This window comes from Polypterus senegalus, chromosome 17 (assembly GCF_016835505.1).
Source record: "Polypterus senegalus isolate Bchr_013 chromosome 17, ASM1683550v1, whole genome shotgun sequence".
Lineage (NCBI taxonomy): Eukaryota > Metazoa > Chordata > Cladistia > Polypteriformes > Polypteridae > Polypterus > Polypterus senegalus.
The window spans coordinates 94,314,548-94,335,435 of record NC_053170.1 but is presented as its reverse complement, the minus strand read 5'-3'; the positions used below and the strand labels follow the sequence as shown (position 1 = coordinate 94,335,435).

The 20,888-nt window shown below is 36.6% G+C and overlaps 1 protein-coding gene across 8 annotated transcripts in view; it reads left to right on the top strand.

Moving 5' to 3' along the window:
* The window catches only part of rbfox3a (RNA binding fox-1 homolog 3a), a 976,802-nt gene that overhangs the window by 558,961 nt on the left and 396,953 nt on the right, over window positions 1-20,888 (top strand). The window contains exon 1 of one of the 8 annotated variants that reach the window (XM_039740619.1): window positions 6,909-7,010. The exons of the other annotated variants lie outside the window; for them this stretch is intronic. The gene's annotated coding sequence lies outside the window, so the exon portion shown is untranslated. Of the gene's footprint in view, window positions 1-6,908; window positions 7,011-20,888 lie in introns of those variants that run through there. 8 annotated transcript variants of the gene reach the window in all.

Here is a 20,888-nt window from a genome sequence, read left to right as displayed (position 1 = left end):
AAATGACAAACACTCAAGCACATACTTTTGAAGCTGCATGAGCTTCCTTGAATGCTCTTCTTGTGAAAAGAATAAAGACATATCTTAGATGTCTACATCATGACACCAGTTTCCATATCTTATATGACAGGAAACAACACAGTTTGCAGAGAGACTGCATTTGTCCAGGTCCAAATAATGTCATTTACTTTTAAACTGGACCTTTCTGAATGTGAATTACTTGCTTACCTTCATTTCTAGTAGGACAAATGATTCCCATAGAATACAACTAGAATCATTTTGCGGGTTGGATAATGGTTGGCTGGTTTCCGACAAGCTTGTTACAAGTAAGCATCCATCCATCCATTTTCCAACCTGCTTAATTCCGAACACAGGGTCACGGGGGTCTGCTGGAGCCAATCCCAGCCAACACATGTGCACAAGGCAGGAACCAATCCTGGGCAGGGTGCCAACCCACCGCAGGACACACACAAACACACCCACACACCAAGCACACACTAGGGCCAATTTAGAATCGCCAGTCCACCTAACCTGCATGTCTTTGGATTGTGGGAGGAAACCGGAGCGCCAGGAGGAAACCCACGCAGACACAGGGAGAACATGCAAACTTCACGCACCTGAAGATAAAAACCTTAGTAGACACCAATCAAAAATGAGTTTCTTTAGCTTTGCTAAACAGTAGACTACTTTCTGAGCTACAGGAAAGGAACAGAACCTGCTTCCATCTTGATTTGAAAGTTGTCGTCACACAAAGCGTATCCTACTACGCATTTTTATGGCAGGAATCTGTCAGTATGGACAGTAGTTGAAACGTGCCTAGCATGGGGTACTGCAGGTATGTTTGTAGCATTATGGTGCCTATTTGTTTGCCTGCTTTTCTCCTGCACACTTCAATTTTGCCAAACGATTGTTATTTAAATTGGTGGAAACTGTGTTGCTTGTTCATAAAAACAGTCCTTAGTTGCTGTGGTGTTTAAGTAAGATTTAATCTCTTTCATATTTCTCTGTTGCATGGGCATCACACGAACAAGTAATGATTCTTAACGGAAGTTTTAGCACAACCAGCAGGCTTTTACTTAGAATGGCACATTTGGCTACAAGATTTATTAGCTCTTTTCACATGTGAAAGCTGCTTAGAAGTAAAGTGAGCCCTTTAATAACACAGCTAATTCACACAGCTCTGACATCTGCCAGTCAATCCATCAATATTCCTCCTCCAATCTTTAAGACTTTGCCATTTTTTTCAAGAAGGCTGTTTGTTATGAGACATATAATGACAGCCAAAGAGATTGGATTTTGACAGTTAAAAAAGGAAAAACACAACAACTTTGCTTCAAAAAAAAAGAGAGAGGGAGGGAATCGAGCCACGTCGATAATTGTTGGTGAAATATTGATTGCCGTGTCTGCATCATGTAAATTGGTTTGCTTGCTCCTTGAATGCAAAGCTGTCTTTTCTTTCCAAAGTCTGCATTACTAATCCATGTACTGGGTCTTTTAATATGACCTTAGGTTTTACATAAAGGTCAGCCTCCAGCAGGATTTTATGTGGAACTTTACCAAATATGTTCATTTTGAGCTGTGCCCAGCGCTGTAAGCTGCCAGCATTATGGATGTTTATAATATTAAGCCACTAGTAGTGATTTGAATGAGCCAGCCTGTAAAGGCCTTCCAAATGATGGTTTATCCTTGAAAACGTCCCAGTGTTTGAATTTCAAACTGGAAAATGAACACCACTCCAATGAGTCCTCTTTCTGTCTGTTGTTATCTCTCTAAAGAAAAGCCTACTTCATCACACAGCCAAGCTCTTATTGAATGTACAGACAGACCTGTCAAGGATTCATTCAGAGGTGCTTGTCATGAGCATTTTATTGTGTCCATGACTTTGTCACAATTTCACTGCTCTTGAGGCACTTATAACAGAGTAAGTTCCTGTATAAAATTTAGTGGAAATCAATACATATGTACTTAGTATTGCACCTTTTTATAGGAGGTACTATCAGAAGATGCTTTATAAAGCAAACAAGATTATAATGCAGTATAACTCTCAAGACCAATCTTTCAATTTTCCATTTATAAGGCAGACTTTCTCTTTCGTACTATGAATTCACTTTATAAAGCAAACAAGACTCTAATGCAGTACAACTTTCAATCAAACCATTCATCTTTGCTTTATAACGCCTTCCACTGCAATCATTTTCAGAAGGTGCTTCACAAAGAAATTCTAGAATACAAAGCAGCACAACTCAAAATCAGTCTATTAGAAATGACTTTGTTTTAAGGCTAATTACAGAGCAAGAAAGTCTGTAATTTATGGAGGCATATTTCAAGCAAAGTTAAATAAACAAATAATGAAGCCAGTAAGTAAATGTATTTTGAAATGTGATAATAGATAAAACCACAATAATATGTAAACATAACGAATTACTGTAATTGTGTCATGAAGTATGTTTTTTCTTACTTCTTTATGTATTTGATTTATTTGATATTTTGTTTCAGTGACAATGCAACATGATACATGGCTTGAAATTAAAACTGTCAGAATTCTAGCTCTAGTGAGTATTGAATACTAAATCCAAAGAGGACTGTTTCATTTATGTTAGGTAGATTGCCCAGAGGGGACTGGGTGGTCTCTTGGTCTGGAATCCCTGCAGATTTTATTTTTTTCTCCAGCCGTCTGGAGTTTTTATTTTGTTTTTTCTGTCCACCCTGGCCATCGGACCTTACTTATTCTATGTTAATTAATGTTGACTTATGTTTATTTTTATTGTGTCTTCTATTTTTCTTTTCTTCATTTTGTAAAGCACTTTGAGCTACATTTTTTTGTATGAAAATGTGCTATATAAATAAATGTTGTTGTTGTGATTGTGTTTGATTGGTGAGTTGTTGGTCGAGGGATGCTCAGAGCTTTGCACGTGCTTATAAGTCACAGGATTCACAAGCCAAGCGAAGCTCGAGCTCACTGTTGAGTCTGTGTACACCTATGGTGGACAAAAGTGCAAGAAGTGCTGCAAGAAACCAATATAATTCAAGAGGCTCTGAATTCATCATCCTCTCTGCAGTCTGCATCTGACATATGGTATCTGCATCCACATGTAACACTTGACAGCTGAATATTTATGCACACTATACTGACAATTCACTAGTCCAAACTCGCTACTCACTAGAGAACACCCTCTCAACTTTCATTTTTCATTTCAAACTGTATTTCATGTTCCATTGGTGTTACTAAAATAAATAATTGAGGAAAATAAATACATATCTAAAGAAATAAGAAACAAAGATATTTTTGACACATTTGTTTATACTCGCGTATCATTGTATTTTTTTATTTATCGTAACACTTAACAATACATTTATTTGCGTGTTTATAGCATGTTGTCTGAAATATTCCTCCACAGTAATGCAAGACCATTCAATCGATATAGCACATTATTAGACATTAATAAATGTTTACAGAAACAATGCTGCTATAGTGCATATGTACAGTATATACACTCACTGATCAAATGTTTAGTGACAACTGTGCACCTGCCCATCCATGCAGTTATCTAATCAGATTATCTATCAAATAAAGTGACAGCAGCATAATGCATAAAATCATGCAGACAAAGATCAGGGGCTTCAGTTCATGTTCACATCAAACATAATAGAAAAAATGTGATGTCTGTGATTTTTGGCTGTGGCTTGTTTGTTGGTGTAAGACAAGCTGGTTTGAATTTTTCTGTACTCATGTATTTGTACTGCTGATCTGGGATTTTCACATACAACAGTCTCTACAGTTTACTGTACGCAAAAAACATCCAGTGACTGGCAGTTCTGTGGACAGGAACGCCTTGTCGATGGGAGAAGTCAGAGGAGAATGGTTTGAACTGACAGAGAAGCTATGGTAACTCTGGTATGGCTGACCCTACGCTCTGACCCCCAGAGGTCATTAAAGAAGACAATATCCTATCAGGGATTAATATCAAACCAAAATCAAATTACCACTCTGTACATCTGTGGTGAGCAGTACAGCATCCAAGAATTCACAACTTGTGAAACCTTTAGGCGGATGGACTACAACAACAGAAGACCATGTTGGGCTCCACTCCTGCCACCCAAGAACAGAAGGTTGAGGCTGCAGTGGGCACAGGCTCACCAAATTTGGACAATACTGGAAAAAAAAGTAGAATTTGGTGCGAGCGCCATGATTCCATGCACCCAACCTACCTTGTGTCAGCAGTCCAGGCTGGTGGTGGTGTAGAGTAATGGGGTGGAAAACGTTTCCTTGCTTTGGGCCTGTTAATACTAATCAATCATCCATTGAAAGCCATGGCCTATTTGAGTATTATTGCTGACCTTGTGCGTCCCTTCATGGCCACAGTTTACCCATCTTATAATGATTACTTCCAGCATGATCATGCATCATGTCCCAAAACAAATGTTCTCTCAGTCTGATTTCATGAAGATGACCATGAGCTCAGTGTTTTTCATTGGCCTTTCCAGTCACCAGATCTGGATCCAATAGAATACCTTATGGTTTTTCCGCATGAATGTGCAGTTGATGAATGTGCAGAACTTAAGTGATGCAATCATGTCTACATGGACCAAAATCTCAAAGCAATGTTTCCAGCCCCTTGTGGGATTCATGTTCAGAAAAATGGGCTGTTTTTAGAGGACAAGAAAGCCTTACAAAGCATTATTACAGCGTTTCTAATAATTTGCTCAGTGAGTGTAGATATAAATTACAAAATAATGTTCTTTCATCACAGGGAAAAGTAGAAAGGTCAGCCCCACTGCAAGTCACTTTTATATCCATGCATCTATTTTTCTTTTCCAATTCAAGGCCCACCGTGCTGTAGAAACACACAAGAGCTTTGCCTTCCTGTCATTTGTCACTCCTCCTTCCTCCACAGACAGCACCTTCTGAGCTCTAGTATCTAGTTGGTTTGCAAACATACACATTTGTCTCGCCTGTTCTTTACTATGTAATAAGCGCTGAGGCAGGGCAGTGATAGTTATTGTAAACTTTTCTGTGCGTATTCTATTGGTTTTCTTTAATGTCAGTTGAACAAAATGAAAGTTCAGTGCACAAACAATATATTTGATATGTGATTGTGTTTTCAACTAAAATGAAAAAGTAGCACTCATTCCTGTAATTGTTGCAATTGTTTGTTTTTGACATTATTCACTATAATACTAAAATATGTGTAGGCAATCCCGGAGTGAATTACATACCCCATCCCATTAAGCCCACTTTATCTGCAAAGAAGAATTAGTACTGTCATTTTCAGCAGTGATTAGTTTAGACTAGTTTAAAATGTAAAGTGTAAAATCACAAAGAGAAATCAGACAAAATGAAGAACAACTAGCAAAGTAAAAAAAGGAAATGTACTGTGCACTTCTACAGGTGTCCCATGAGTTATTGTAAGGTCCTTGTGTTCGTGGGGGTTAAGCGCCAGTACCACCCATAAAAACTGAAATCCACAAAGCATTGAGGTTCTCATGCAGTTTTAAACATTTTTCACCTAAGCAAATCCAACTTGTGTTTTTTAAAGAGAAAAATTAGATCTTTATGTAAAAGAGATTTCAGTCCATAATTAATGGATACATTTAGAATAATCATTTTTGTTAGATTGATAAGTTAACATACTTGTATACATTTTACAAAACTAAATAATTGAAAATGTCTTTGCAATTACACAAATGTAAATGAATGGAGGAAAAAATAATGGAATACATGAGGTAAATTGCTTGTTGCAGGAGTTTTTGCTCCTGTAGATGAAGAAAGAGGCTAAGATTTCATTTTTTTTAATTACAAAACATTATGATAGAAAGCTGAGCCTTTCTTTCTTTCTTTCTTTCTTTCTTTCTTTCTTTCTTTCAATCATCAAAGCTATGAATGGTGTGAACATATTTTGAGATTCTCCTTGAAATTCATTGCTTGAATTGAGTTTTCATCACATCCGTGAAGTTTGAAAGGCGATTGGCATCATGTGTGGTTGTGACACCCTCACCCCTCTTGATTCTAGTTGTTGCAGAACTGTTTGGGGTTTTCACCATCTGAGGAAGTGACGTCAAGTCATCAGTTGCCATCTGAAAATACACAGCAGGAGACTCGGCTGTGTAAGGTGTTTTTTTTTTTTGAGAAAATTTGTGCTTCTGATTTCATAGATAACATTTCATGTAATTATGCAGAAATCATTGGTCAATTTGCTTTGTATGGGTATTGCATTTTAACCATTTTTCCCTGCCACTTGTGATAACAAAGCTCAACAGATAATTAAACAAGGTGACATATGAAGAGTCAACTGGTGAAGTAAAATGAACAGATTACTTGAATTTGTTGTTCTTTACTGAATGGCCAATACTGTGAATCTGTAAAAACATGTGTAAAATAAAATGATGATCTAAGATTGCTTCAATAACAGTGAAATAAGACAACATTGTTGATGAAGGCACTGCAGTGCAATGACAGTACCTTTGCGAGATAATTTCATATCATTTGTTTGAATTTTTGTTATCATTAATTGTATTTATATAGCACTTTTCTAGCTATTCGGCATGATTTACATAAATAGTAGGGAATTGCTTCAAACACCACCAATGTTCATTGTCTACCTGGATGAGCTTCACCACACATTAGCTATTAGGTGGTGAAGGGGTGAGAGAGATTGCCAATTAGAGACAGAGTGTGGTTTAGGGTGCCAGAATAGTTTAGACCATGATGGGCAATTTTGACAGGACATTGGGGTACACCTTATTTATTTTTTTTTCTTTCTCAAAAGATGCCCAGAGGTATTTTCTGACCACAGGGAATCAGGACCTTGCTTTTACATCTCATTTGAAGGACAGTACTTTTTTTTTTTTTTTGGTTTTACCACAGTGTCCCCATCACTGCACCAATGCATTGGGATCCACACACAGAACACAGGGTAAGCCTTGCCAACACATCATCTTCCAGCAACTGAAGCTTTCCTGGTTGCTCTCCCGTCCAAGTACTGGCTGAACCCAAGCATACTGAGCTTCAGGTAGATGACTTGTTCCAAAGTGCATGTGATATGGCTTTAATGACTTTCATCCTTGTTGCACTCACTCCCATCATTATGAAGTGCTTTGAGAAGCGAGTTCTTGTTCATCTCAAAACATGCTTACCCCATCACACTGATTCCCAAATGTGAAAAAAGTGAAAGGATCTGAATACTTCTTGAAGGCACTATACTATATTAACAGTGTGTGTGCATAAACATTTATATATAAGAAAACAGACTGTGTGTGTGTGGGCATGTTACATATAAAACAAACTTATTATTGCCCATACAGTTAAAATTTAAAATTTGGAGAGATTTACATACAGTATTTGTGGGGAGAGTAGCAATTGCTTTGTTAAAGGTGTTGGCCGGATGTCAGGTTCTCTGAAAGAAGATCTAGTACTGCAGTCAGCGATACTGCGGAAAGAAGAAATCAATTTTCTGAGAAGCGCACCTTTTCCTCCCAAGTCTGTAACTCTTGCAGCTGTTTAAACTTTAACACTGTTTCCATATTGACTGAAAGTGTGGTAGTAGGGAGGTAGCTGTTTGCATGTGTCTCTATATGCTAAAACATAAAATCATCTTTGCTGATTGCAAGAGAAATCTTTATCTTGTATTTCTTTTGTTCAGGTTTTTTACCCAGCTAATTTCTATTCTCCCTCAATGCTTAGATATCCAGTTCATTAATATTTAAATGAGCACCTTCAGCAAACTTGGAAATTCTCGGAGAGGGGATTGTGTTGTCAGGAAGCCCTTAATCCTCCCGAATTAGTAGTTTAATAGCAAGAAGCCATTTGTAGATTAGAGAGATCAGGCTCCTGGGACCTTTCTTTGTACTCACTACTTAAATACTTAGAATTCTAATACTGCACTGAGACCCTTTTAAAGTTGCCCTTTCCTTTTTCCCTTTTCTACTTAGCATGTTAAAGTACTGTAGGAGTTTCCCTTTCTTCCACTAAGCTTCCAAGCCTACCTAGAATGATGTATATCTGTGATTGGGCAAATGTTTTTACAAATTTTTTCAACCAGAAAAAAAAAAAAATAAAACCCAGGATGTAGTGTAATCTCTGTGTTTATGAATGAATGTTGATATCCAAGAGATAAACCTTTCTGTAAGCCACCACGTTGCCTCTGTTTAACTGAAAAGATGTTTTCTTATTATTCTTTGAACGATTATGCTAAGGATTATCTTAGTGCTTAAAATTTCAAGGAGCTAAAGCAATACACTAAATATATTAAAATAAATTGTCTACTTTCAATGTATGAATTACATGGTCAATAATGAAAATTCACTCACTGTCTATAAGAAGTTAAAGATGTAATGGACATTTTTCTTTTAAATATTTCCTAAGATTACATTCAAATGACTAATTCATTACAAAATATTGGGTGAAAGCAAGACTATCATATTTTAATCCTTAATTGGCAGGAAGGGCAACCCACACATAACAAATGTACTGAACCCACTTACTCATCCAAGCCAAACGCTGCACCCTGCAGCTGCTTATTGCACCAGATCATTTATTTATATTTTACTTTTCTATAGCATGAATCAACACAAGGCACTTTGTAGGTACAGATCGATTTTACACCTTCAGTCATAGGAAAAAGTAAGTTTTCTTTTTTAACATATATAAACATATCAAGATTTGACCTTCATTTAAACAGAATCCTTAGGTAGGTAAAGGTGACATCATTAAAAAGTAATAAATGAACATTTGCAGCAATCTTTTCAGTGAAAAATGAAAAGATATGTCATTTTATTTGTAGAAAAATTAAGTCCAGCCTGGGCTTCTCTCCATAGGTCCATGCAGAATCCTTCCTGTTTTTGATGTTTGAGGGGTGTCTTGTATGTGCACCCCGTTTTCAAATGCCACCACAGCATCTTAATGGGATTCAGTTGTGGGTTCTGACTTGGCCATTCCGGGACCCTCAATTTCTTTATCCATTATTTGGAGGATTTACTTGCATGTTTAGGATCATTGCTGTGTTGCAAGGTCCAGTTTCATTTGCACGTTAGTCTTCTGACAGATGGTCTTACATAATCCTTAAGCACCCTCTGATACAATAAAGAATTTATAGAATCAATGATGGTGAGCTACCCAGGCCCAGATAACACCAAAGCAACCCCAAACATTTGTAATAACATGTTTTACCTTTGGTATCAGGTTCTTCTGTTCAAATATTGCCTTTGATTTTCATCAAATATGTCTTCTGGTACTTTTTCTCATCTGTCTTGAACACCTTCTTGCAGAAGTCCAGGTCTTTTTGTTTATGAGTGAACTGTAATCTAGCCCTGATACTCTTTCTGGGCAGCAAAGGTTTCCTCCTGACACACCTCTCTTGTAGATCTAATTTGTACAGACCCTTTCTAATTCCCTTTGAGATTCCTTGTGGCAAGAGCTACTTCTGGTTACCTTGATGACATTTTGAGTTTCTTATGAGATTTCTTTCAATACCTTGCATTGAATTTCCCCTTGGGATTAATAAAGTATCTATCTATCTATCTATTGTGTTCTCAGGCTGTCCTTGCTGGCCAGGACAGGTTGGCAGTTATCTGAAGTGTTCTCCACTTGTAGGTGATCATCTGGACAGTAGAGTAGTTTATTTTCAAATGTCTGGAATTCTTTTTAAATCCCTTCCAAGAGTCCTAGGCATCTATAACCTTCTTTCTGCAGGCCACACAGAACTCTTTCAATCTCACCATGATTGTAACATACGCATCAACAATAGAAAGAAAACCAAATTAAATATGTGAGGTTTAAATAAAACCGGTTCCTCCAAGATCCTGTCTAGAATCAGATGCAGATGATTAGAACATCTATAATTTGATGTGTATAGGGGTGTACTTTCTTTTCTACATGTAAACATTGGATTTAAATTAAACTTATACAATGGATAACAAAATGTAAATGTGACATGGTATTTTGTTATATCCTCTTCATCCATAGATACTCTTTAAATGAACGTCAAATCTTGATATGATCACATACAGTATGTAAAAAAAATGTCATTGGTTGTAGTTTTGTACACTTTTGTGTTCTTTTTACAGTCAGAATACAGGCTATCTAAATATCATACAGTGTGTCAGAGGAAGGGATTTCACCAGTAACCAGTTCTTCAGCTGCTGTGCCACACTATGTTAGGGTCAAGTCATTTTTTTCATGATGGTACCATTTACCCTCAGATGTCTCTCATTCAGACCAAATATAACTATCAAACATTCATTCATTCACCTTCTTATGATTTGAGGTTTATTATATACTAGCAAAATACCCACTCTTCGCAGCGGAGAAGTAGTGTGTTAAAGAGTTAATGAGAAAGAAAAGGAAACATTTTAATAATAATGTAACATGATTGACAATGTAATTGTTTTGTCATTGTTATGAGTGTTGCTGATATATATACAGTATATATATATATATATATATATATATATATATATATATATATATATATATATATATAACTGATCACCCATTGGCCTCGCTCACAGAGTGGAAGGGAAAAAAATAAAATGTAGTCTATAAGTTATTAAAAGTAAAACATTAACGTTTTAAGGAGTAAAGATACATTGAGCACCACTGGAGTGGTTTCGGGTAAGCTACATTTTAAAAACGGTAATCACCAGCAACTAAAGAAAATTAGTTTTGTGTCCTCTGCAGTGTTAAGAGTATAAGTGCAACACAGGCTGCTTGACTTTAATAGTATTTTTGCAGGTCAGAAGACGGCACTTTTTGCAGACACGTTGACGTGATCAAAATTCTCTGCGCTCTTTGGCGGTCATTCTTATATATATATATAACTGATCACCCATTGGCTTCGCTCACTGAGTGCAAGGGAAAAAAATAAAATGTAGTCTATAAGTTATTAAAAGTTAAACATTAACGTTTCGTTCAGTTTCTTGCTACAGCAATTTTAACTCTGTTTCAAAGTGATCCAAAGTCTTGTTTATACCTCGTGTCTTCTCAGTAAACTTGTATCTCGCGAATACCGTCATTCGTGGTAGGCATGACAAACTGCAGCGGGAGTGTGTCTATAAACTGAATGTAAAGTTACGGTTCACGCCGTGCTTTGTTTCCGCAGTATCATGCATTGAGAGAACTTCCCGTTTGCTTGGAATGCAAAGTGTGATTAAATGCATTATTTTGTAACGCGTTATGGAGCACATGCATCGAAGCTTCTCAGCTGAGCTTGTGCTAAGAAAAGGAAACATTTTAAAAATGATGTAACATGATTGTCAATGTAGCCTTTTGTAAGTAGTGCCTGGAGAATTCAGAGTGTGGAGAAACTGTAGAGGCAGCGTGTGTATTAACTTGTGGATTTTTCTGTGAGTATTGGTGCACAGCCCCTCACCAGTAATTTTAACTTAGTTACAAAGTGATCAAAACTCTCGTTTATATCCTGCGTCCTCTGATTAAACTTGGGCATGACAAACGCCAGCGGCAGCCTGTCTATGAACTTAATTTAAACTTATGGTTTACACCCTGCTTTGTTTCCGCAGTAGCTGCACTCATGAATATGCTTCACTCGCTCGCTTCTTATTGTTTCGTTGCCTTCTCAATTGTATAATGCATGTTTTCTTCAGCGCTTTTTGGAGCTCTTCCGTGTTTTCTATGTCCTGCGCTCACAGTCAGTTCATGTGATTACGTAGGAGGCGTGATGATGTCACACGATACTCTGACCCCCACGGCCATCCAGCTGAACTCCATTACAGTATATGCAGAAAAAATGGGTTCCAATTATTACCATTACGCGTAGAATTTCGAAATTAAACCTGCCCAACTTTTGTAAGGAAGCTGTAAGGAATGAGCCTGCCAAATTTCAGCCTTCTACCTACATGGGAAGTTGGAGAATTAGTGATGAGTCAGTGAGGGCTTTGCCATTTATTAGTATAGATTAAGATTGGCTTATTCCTACTTGTGTGTATTTTCATTGACATGGATACCATTAATCAATCAAATAGCCTTAACTATTCAAACTAGGTGAAGCTCTCTCCACTCTTGAGCGATACATCTCTCTCAGATTGGAGGGGATTTCTCAAACTAAAGGTTGATGCACTCTATAAAAAAATCGACCCTTCCTTAACCATTAGCAAGATTGACTTAACTTATTAAGAATGAGATTTTCCCTAACAGCATTGTCTAGATTTTATTGTAACCTGTGTCCATCTGCCTTAGGGCATGCAAACCACTAGGAAAATTTTGGGATGTCAGTCATTCAGTCAGTCTAGTTACATGGATAGTGAGAAGAAACAGGAGTTCTGAAAAGAAACTTAAAAGAGCATACATAAACTTTGATCCTGAGAACTAAGTCCTGGGAGACATCAGTGCTTCCTGTTTTACCACAGTGCTACCTCAACATGCTGCGAACCAATCAAAAAATGCTGAATGGAAAGAGGTGTTTGATTGGGTAATGAAATATTCCAGGTAATTAGTCTTCTTTTTTGATATAGCTATTTTATTGTTGATCTCTTAACAAAATACCATTTTTTTTTACAATGTTAACACTTGTGAGAAGGTGAAGTAAATTACTGAGCATCATTGTATGACTAAATGTTGGCAATCAAAATGGCAGGCTTGTTATTTAGATTTACTTAAGACAGTATGTCCAGTATGAATGGCATTATAGCACATAGATACCCATGTAGCTTTGGCTTCAGACTTTGGAAAGGGGGATTGGGAGTGGTCTTATCTGATATGCTGGAGGGAAGGGCATGGTGTGATGAGGTGCTAACAGTATACCCAACAGCAGAGCTGGTACATTAAATAGTGCCATGTGATCCGTGGTACCTTTTTGGTGCCCATTCAGCCCAACCTCTATATATCCTTGTTAAGTATGAGATGATACGGTTATTTCACATGAAAAATGTATTGCTGCACAGGCTTCACAAAACAGTGCTTTCTCTGAACCTCAGGTAAAAATATCATTGGAAAAAATATACAACAACAAAAAAAAGTTTAGCTTTAAAACCATGAAACACACAAAATAGGTATTAAAGACAATACAAACCTATGATATGAAGCAAAATGCGAAATTGGGCTTGACATGATTTTTTTTTTTTTTTAAATAACATTTTATTAAAATCAAATGACATTCCATACGTGGAAGTCAAGTTTAACAAAACTAAGTTTGAAACAAATCAACTCCCACCCATAACAAAGAGAGCTAGGTCAGCAGAGTAAAACTTTAATAAAAGTAAAACTATGTAAGTAAATAAATAAATATAAATAAATAGGATTAAAAAAAAAAGAGTGGAGGGCTCGACATGATTTTGTGGGGCTTTGTCCAGCTAATGATCTCCTGGCCCCTGACCTGTACCCATGTATAGAACTACAAAAATAATGTCACTGCAGTATTCCTACAGCTTACAAATACTACAAAACAAGCACAGTTTCTAGATAAACTAGCTAGCTGGCTCATCAACGGTACTGATCGAGTGATGCCAAGGCTATAACTTCAGCACCTTAGCCACTAGAGGGGCACACTGATATCATGGATTTATGTGCTAGTCAGTGTACTGTACACAGTCTAAAATAAGCACACATCATTGCAGCTTTAGGTGACTGGGTTGTCCCAGCAATGTCAGATCTGCATTATCTGATTTGTTTGTCAGAACTTGTTTGCAAAATATTTTAATCACTGCCTGTGCCTGCCCTAACCAACACAAGCTTACCCTGCATAGTGGTTTTGTGGCACAACTGTTTGTTGGCAAATTGGCTGAAATGAAGTTTATTGCTGTCTTCAGGGAATCGGGAATATAGACTTGAAAAGAGCTATTTGATGCGTCTTTTGTTTCTTGACAGGCAGATTGACATTGAGACTCATTTTGAGGTGTGACAGTGATGTACAGGTACTTAAGAAATTTGCTTTAAAACCTAATCACCAGAAAGGGATATTATTATACCTCCAAAATTCATGTTGCCAAGTGAAAAGAAATTAAACGAGGGCTATGAATATTTTAAGACCTTGCTGAAATAAAAACACACGAACACTGACCTTTCTGACTCTAGCTCTTAAGAAACTGAATTCAGCATGTTACACATTTAGAACGGATAAACCCAGTCCCACATTTAAGTATACTTATTAAAGGTTAAGGTAAATGCATCCTATTTCTTACACACCAACAGGCCTAGAAACATTTTTAATCTGTGAATCATGCTGTGCAGTAACTGCATGTTAGAAAAATCTAAAAAAGCTGAGTTGGCAGGGGCTTCCCTACAATCTGCCATTTCTTTGTAATTGAATCTACAAATTTGCAGGATCAGTGTCTCTTGACTTGGCTACCTGTAGTAAGCAGTAAGCACAAGATGTTCATGTCAGCACACGATACCAGTGGTGGGTACGATATAATGGACACAAAGAGTAGTGTGTCCTACACTATTAATGTTCATGCATAAGGTGTTAAATAAATTCCCAGTTCAGTCAGTAAGTACAAATTGAATGTTAGCAAAATGGCAAATGGTGTGCTAAAGATGATATTTAATGCACAATTAAAACAATAAAGCAGAAAAGGGTAAATTCTGCAGATGATGGAAAGTGGCCACATGTTGCATGTTTGTCCTCAGAGACATTCGTCTTTTTTTTTTTTTTTACAATTTTTTTTTATAATTCTGTAACTTTTGTTGTTTGTGTAGTCATCTAACACGATTATTATTTATGACCAACAAACCCCAAACAATCCTCAATGACTTTTGGACTATTAAATATGGAGCTGCTGCAGTCACTTATACTCGGCCAACACAGGCAGCATTGCTCAGCTAAGAATAACCAGACTAAAAGAGTCAGAAAATTGTGATGAAGGGGAGGCCTCGAAGTGAGAGGAAAACCATCCTCCTGTGTAATGTGGAGCTGTTGGATAATACAGACCACCTTCAGACAAGAGAGATATCATAAACTGCCCCCCCGGAAACATAGCTAGCTGGCTGCTGAGACACCGGACACTGTAATACTGTCAGATGGATTTTCTGGTACCTTAGCAGGACACCATTTCTGAATAAGTGGATTTATATTCTGAATGTGCCTGCATCCATTAACATTGTGCACACTGAATGGTAATCAAAAAGTAGTGTTTTTTTTTTTCGGAAACATGATTTCTCTAACTGGAGATGATTGCAGATGATTCTGTCTTTGTGGGTCTTGCACAAGATAAGGACAGCCATGTATTTGTTTTTGATGTTTGTTCAATGATGTGATTGTTCCTTTTTTACAGCTAAATATTTCTAAGACAAAGTATATGGTTGTAAATCATAGGTGCTGCCCTCCTTCCGCTGTCTCAGCATCAATTAAATGGAAGACTGTGGACAATGTGGTGCACTACACATATCTAAGAACAATCATTGATGATAACGGGCTAAAGTTTGATCTAAAACAGAATGGTATTTGTAAGAAGAGACAGGCATGACTTTTCTTTCTTAAACTCAATTGTTTGAAAGTGGACAAAACCATAATGGCAGTTTTTTTTTATAAATCCTTTATTGAATCTGTTGTTATGTTTATTTTTATATGTCAGTTTGGCAATCTCAGGATTAAGAATATTTACACCATTGTAGAAACTAGAAGTAAAATGTTTAGCTTGCAGCAGACCTCTGTCACTGAGCTGTGTCACCAGCAGATTAGAAAGACGGCCAAGTGAATTCCGTCAGCCAGCAATCATCCGCCTATTCCTAAAGTTCAGTTCTTTCCATCAAGCTGTAAATTTAGGCACGTGGGGAGGGATTTTTGGGTGGGTTTGTAAAGATCAACAGATTTAAGAAGTCTTTTATTCCTAGAGCTGTTCGCATTTTGAATTACAATATGTTATGTGTAAGGATGCTACTAAATTCTCAGTTATTTGTGTCTTGTTAAAGAAGTTTTTATTATTATCTTTGCACAAATCTTGTGTGTTTGTACTGATAACGTGGTTGTCAGATGTTGTGTCTTGACTTATTTGTGTGTATTTGTGTACAAACTTACTTGCCTCTGCAATAATAAAGCCTACCTTACCCCCTTACCTTTTTGCAGCCTTCCTTTCCATGTTGGGTCCTTCTCGGTGCTTGTCAGCTGTGATTTCCGTGTTTCATTGACAAAGACCTCTCTCAGCTGTGTGTAGTATTTTTGTCTTTTGTTGAGTTTATTGAGCCTTAAGTAGCTAAAATAGCTGGAATAAAGATGTTAAAGGTTTTATCCACATTGAAAGGAAAGAGTTGTGCAACTGTAAAAGTAAAGGCAGGTAACATATATAGGAGGGGAATAAAGGGAACAAAACCAGGACAAATGAAAATAAAAATAAAAACAAGAAGTGGTGTGAAGAAGCTGCCACTGGAGAAGATGTTGAAAGGTGAGATTAAAAAGTTAGCTAGTCATTAGAACCTGGAGAAATGTGTGATCTCAGGCTTAGAATGAGCTTAGCTCCTTTTGATTTTTTTGTGAACAGTATCTTTGAAGACCAGTAAGAGAACACAACAAGAGAGATCAGTGCGGCTATGATCATGGGGTGTGAGGTGATCTACAGTAGGATGTATATGGTCTTTGATCTTAACAGCACAAATGTCCTCCCTGAAACAACCTGCTAGTTGTCACCCTGTTTCACCCTCCCTTGATCTCTGTGGTGACTTATTTACGAGTGACACAGTGACTCCTCTTACAGCTGCAAGTGCCTGGTGGTTAATGTTGCTCTCCATTTTGAAGTGAGCCGTGGACAAGAAGTTTGTGTAGCTAGGTGATCATTGGAAGGAGATCAAGGGAGGGTTAGGAACACCCTTGTATCTGGTAAATTTAGTGTTAAACAACAGGCCTCTTGCCACTCTAAACATGTTATTTACTGCATTTCTTGTAAGAAGCATCCAGCCGTCTAAATTGATGTAACAGGGAGATGGCCAACAGACTGTTTCAGGGAGCATGTTCGAGCCGTTAAGATCAAAGACCTTACAAAACCTATTGTAGAACACTTCACATCCCTTGATCAGAGCCTCACTGATCTCTTACGGGTCTTCAAAGACACTTTTCAGAGAAAAATAGAAGACGTTCAACTCATTCTCACTGTGGCATTATGTATTTCTCCAGGTCTTAATGACCAATTCACTTTTTAATCTCAATTTTCAATTTCTTTTTCAGGATTCTCTCACCTTTTCTCATTTTAACTGCCTTTGTTCCCTCCTTCCCCTTTTATATATTTGTGCTTTTCCCTTTTCCTTTACACACATGATGAAGTCTGTACAGCTGTCATGTTTTGTTTTTTTTCCTTTTAAGCAAGGAAATAACATTTAACTTTTTTCTTTGCAAATGCACGCTTATTTTGCCCTTCACTAACCCCAATACAACAGTTGTTTAAATGTGATTCTAATGAAAGTCTTATTTACAGTTAGTCTCTTTTTAAGTATATCTGAGATTTTATTAGTCACTGAAGTCAGTACAAGTTATTCTGAAAACTGTTAGTGAAAAATCTTAACCTGCCTGGTGATGTTACGTATGAAGTCTGGTATCTTATTCCAAGTTCTTATTGTGCATTACTCTGATGGTTTAAAGGGTAGAGATTTGGTGAAGTTGTTATTGCATGTTTGACATTTGGCAGGACCAGCTTTTCCTTTACCTTTACTTTGCCATTTGTATATTTGTTTTGGATTGAACAGAAATGATTTTTCTCTGCAAATGCAATGCTCTTTTGTCTATGCTTTATTTGCATTTTTGGCCTTGACAGTAGTCCCTACAAATATCAAAGTGGTCATACTGAGAAGTAGAGTGTATTTGGTCACAGTCAGATTCATCTTTCAACTTTGCGTTAGAGGGTCACAAGGTTTCATTCCACTAATTAGACAATGAGAGAAATTTCTGTTGCTTTGCTTAGTCTACATACAATACATGCTTTCCATTTAAACTCTACGGAACAAATGACCTGTAAGTATTCATGCTACTGTGTTAAAATTTCATATTACCATAACAGTAGTTTCAATGTTCGAAGACAAACATTAAATAAGTCTTGGTTTTGCATTTTTAATTTCTTGAATTCATTGTCTGTAATTGAATTGGAAGAAATCATTTATTCCTGCAAGAAGAATACCCGTGATTAGAAATTATAGCAGAGTATGTGAAAATGATGGTGGTAAACACAAGCGAAATAACACTCTGAAACTACATCAGCTAATCGAAGCTGTCATTTTCTTTGGGTGTTAAACCTAGGGCTTTTTAGGGATAGTTTGTTTTTCTGGTATAGATAATGCAGCTTTTAGATTAAACTAGTTATAGTTCACACCCTGCCATTGAACTTCTTGACAAAATTATAGCAAACGTGGCCTTATTTCCAAGGCACTTGGTCCCCCTCCATTAAGCAGAAAGTGAAGTCCTCACCACATAAATAAATGACATAAGACATATTAACTCCCACTTTCAAAACGTGTAAGCAGTTGAACAGCTGTATTTTTGCTATGGCTGTCAGTATGAACAATTCTAATAATAAAGCTTGCTGTTTTCTGGAACACATTTTGCAATCTTCATGTAAATTGACAAAGATGCCCTCAGACATTTGGCAGACATAAATTTAGTCCGTGACTGTATTTACAAAGGTGCATTCTGCTGTCCTTGACCTGCTTGTTAACACCATTTTTGATGACCTTTACAGCTACTAAAGAAGAGCAAAATTCAGCTTAGTGGGACATGAAGAACATTTTGTGACAAGAAACCTGATGCAGCATGTTATATATTGCTCAGACAAAATGTACATTTTAAACATGAATGTAATCCTTTTATGTTAAGTGTGCTGCACGCTGTGCAGTTTTATACTGTACATTTATTTTTGAACCCTCAGATGGCGTATTATGTCTAATTAACAAAAATATGTTTCTGATTGCTGTGAAACTTATTGTTATTGTTGTACATAGGCCTTCACAATCTCAAAAGTGCTTGTTGTAAAATGTTCTATCTTTGCTGAGATATAAACATTCAGAAGTTCTACACAAATGCAAAAAGACAAGATTTTCTCATGAAGATTGTAGTTATAAAAAAATTTCAATCAATTTTGATTTTCCACAGACACGCACATACAGACAACAGTACTGAAATCAACATTTCCTGACACTTTTAACATTGTAGGATCTTAATCTGAACTTAACTCAAAAGCTAATATTTGACTCTGTCACCAAACTTCCATTTACATGGAAGTAAAAGGCTCAGGACACTCTTCCAGAAACAGGATAATGAGTTCAAATTTATACAGGGACCATCCCAGTCAGCATATCTCAACCATGAGTGAGATGAGATGAAAATTACCTTTCAGAGTAGAAAACTGAAATCATTTCAATAAAAAACCTCCTGGTAATTTGTGTCAACGATGGATGAGCTTCTCTTGATGTTTTCATTCCTTAACAAAGTCTGACTATTATGTGGTTGTTTGTATGGCTAACTGGACATCAGGTAGGTGTACCTAATAAAAGGGACACTTGTGTACATGTATAGTATGTTGTCCATGACCTCAAAACAGAATTAACAGATTGAAAATTTGGATTGATGAAACGTATATGTAGAAACAAACAGTTTGATTCCGTCATATTCTAATTAGTTTATTATTATAGTTATTAATGTTTATTTTTTATTGACTAGTTGGATTGATGAAAAGTTTATATAGAAAAATACTGTGTTTGATCCTGTTATATTTAAATTATTTGTTATAGTTGTAATTGTGTATTTATTTATTTTAGAAAATAGAGCTTATTGTCAAATAGTTTCGTCCTGCAGTACTGTATTGACCAAATACTTTTTCCCCTTTATGCAAAAAAGAGAGGAGCAAATGATATTTTTTCTTTATTTTTATTGACATATCACTTTATGTACTGTGCATTCTTTATGATGAGCAGTGTGCCCAATAGTTAATCAAGACAGATGCTGCTGGATACTGTAGGGCTATGTGGAAATTTTATTTATTTATTTTTTTGCAGAGACATCTGTATTCTTGCCAGCATTGTAGGTTTAAACATGAAATTTAGGGAGATGCGTTAATTTAAAGAATTATGGTTGACAGACTGGCAAATTCTGCCTTTGATGCCAGCTGACACCTATGAATGCTGGCAGTTTTTTTTTTGGGCATCTGGTAATATGTCTACCAATGTACATTCTACATAAAATGATCAAACGTTATGACTAAGAATGTAAAATAAAGCTACTTAAAATGTAAAATCACAACCATTCATCTTTATAACGAAGGAAAAAGCCAGGAGTGTTTTACAATAACAGTTAAACAGATATTTAGCCCTTGCCTTCAGATTGTAGGTTTTAATAAAAGTCTATTACATTCTGATGGCTAGTTTTTTTTCTATTTTCCAAGATATCTACAGCTGGACCACTTTTTAAAATTGTAATTAGTTTTATTAAGTTTGGCTCAAATGTTTTCACATGTGGTGTAGAACACTGTTCATATCTGAAGAGATTTAGGGCATGTGTAGTAGTACTTCCTTTCTGTAACCTTCACACTTACTCTGTAAACTGCTGGATGCTAACCCACACATTTCTTGGATTGATGAATGTTATCCTGCTATTGCCTTGTGAAAGATGCCATAAACAAATCCTGTTACTTGATTTTGGATACTTCACTGTCCTAGTAAGCACCAAGCTAACTTAGAATCGTCTGTGAACTTGCATATCATAAACCAAGAATGACAGAGGGAATGCATTGATGATAGTTGCTATTCATCACCTAAAAGTATAGTAAGGAATAATTAACTATGAAAAAGAATGCAATCATGTCAGTTAAAGTGAGAATAAAAAAAGTACATCACAACCTTGCCAGATTATAAGTTTGTTTTAGTAAAAGAGAGAATATTACGATTGAAGAGCAGAGAAGTATGGGACAGCAGCTTACTGGTAGGTCAGGGGAGCCAACAAAATCGCCAAATTATATACAAATTGGGG